The 1,215-nt window shown below is 55.9% G+C and overlaps 1 pseudogene; it reads right to left on the minus strand.

Annotated features, from left to right (window-relative positions):
- Positions 1–473: 473 nt before the first annotated feature.
- LOC105520194 overlaps positions 474–1,215 on the minus strand; it is a 1,294-nt pseudogene continuing 552 nt past the window's right edge.

Consider the following 1,215-nt stretch of genomic DNA (forward strand, 5'->3'; position numbering starts at 1 on the left):
TCGTTTTGCCTTTGATGACCTTCCGCCTGACACAAGCAGTCTTCTAGAATATAGGCCTGTGCTTGGCTTTTCTACACAAACATGAGAAGCCTTAAACTACTGGGGGACACTCATCTCCTCCTTCCAACTAGAGAGCGAGGTGTGTCCCCGGGAGAGTGTGACCTTGAGCTCCTCTCGGTCTTGCTTGGGACTTGGTCCAGGAGGTTATGGGAAGAAACTGGTTTAGAAGCTGACCTCATGGGTTCGCTATTCTTATGTAACACTTAGGAAGAGCAGAGACCCACGCGGTTCAGTCCCAGAGCAATGTTGTGGTCAACAGAACACAGTCCAGCTACCAACAGTTATTTCAAAATAATTCAAGCTCTTTGTTTATATTTCTTGAAAAAGGAAAGAAAGAGAGAGAGAGAGAGAAAGAAAGACAGAAAGAAAAAGGAAGGGGTGGCCGAGCTTGAAACTCGGCTTTAAGTCCCCTTTCAGGGGACCCTCAGGTGGGCGCCTGCTTGGAAACCTCTCCACCCCTCCAAACACTCCTTTCCTCCCTGAGTGTTCATTTGTTGATCCAGATTCTGAATAAAGTCGCACAGAATCCACCTGGCAAAAATGGAAACTGCCTGGAGGCCAGGACTGAGGGGAGGCCCGGAGCAGAACGGGTGTGCGACCCTGCAGTGAGCAGGGAGGGCAGGCTGGGGACGTTCGCCACCTTGAGTGCCTCTGCTCCCCGCAGCCCTGAGACTCCAGGCTCCCCTGTTCCTCCCTCCCAGAGACCCTACCCGTCCTCCCCGCCGGGCTCCGTCGAAGCTCGGGGAAGGGGCAGGCTGCGTCCTGGGGATCTTTCTCAGCAGCCACAGCAGCGCATCCCAGCACCTCCTCCAGGAGCCCTGCCACCTCCTGCCACCTGGGCTTTCCCCACAGGGCAGCGTCCCCTCGTCCCCTCAGGGCTGGGACAGAGGTACCCGCAGACAGTGCAAAAGGGAAGTCCCTGTTGCCTTCCCATGCAAACTGTAGGGCGGTTAGAGCTGCTGGGGGAGGAAAGGAAAGAAGAAGAAATAAAGTTAAGAGTGATATGGGTACAAAGAAACAAACACGGAGCTTCCGTGGGCCTACAAAGGAGCCCCAGGAGAAGTACGCTGGGCCTGGGTCATCGCCTGCCTTCAGGGGGCTCCAACCTTCCCTAGGACCCCCTCCCGCATCCACCTCCCACCCGCGGCCCTCCCG

This window comes from Colobus angolensis, unplaced genomic scaffold (assembly GCF_000951035.1).
Source record: "Colobus angolensis palliatus isolate OR3802 unplaced genomic scaffold, Cang.pa_1.0 Scaffold370, whole genome shotgun sequence".
Lineage (NCBI taxonomy): Eukaryota > Metazoa > Chordata > Mammalia > Primates > Cercopithecidae > Colobus > Colobus angolensis.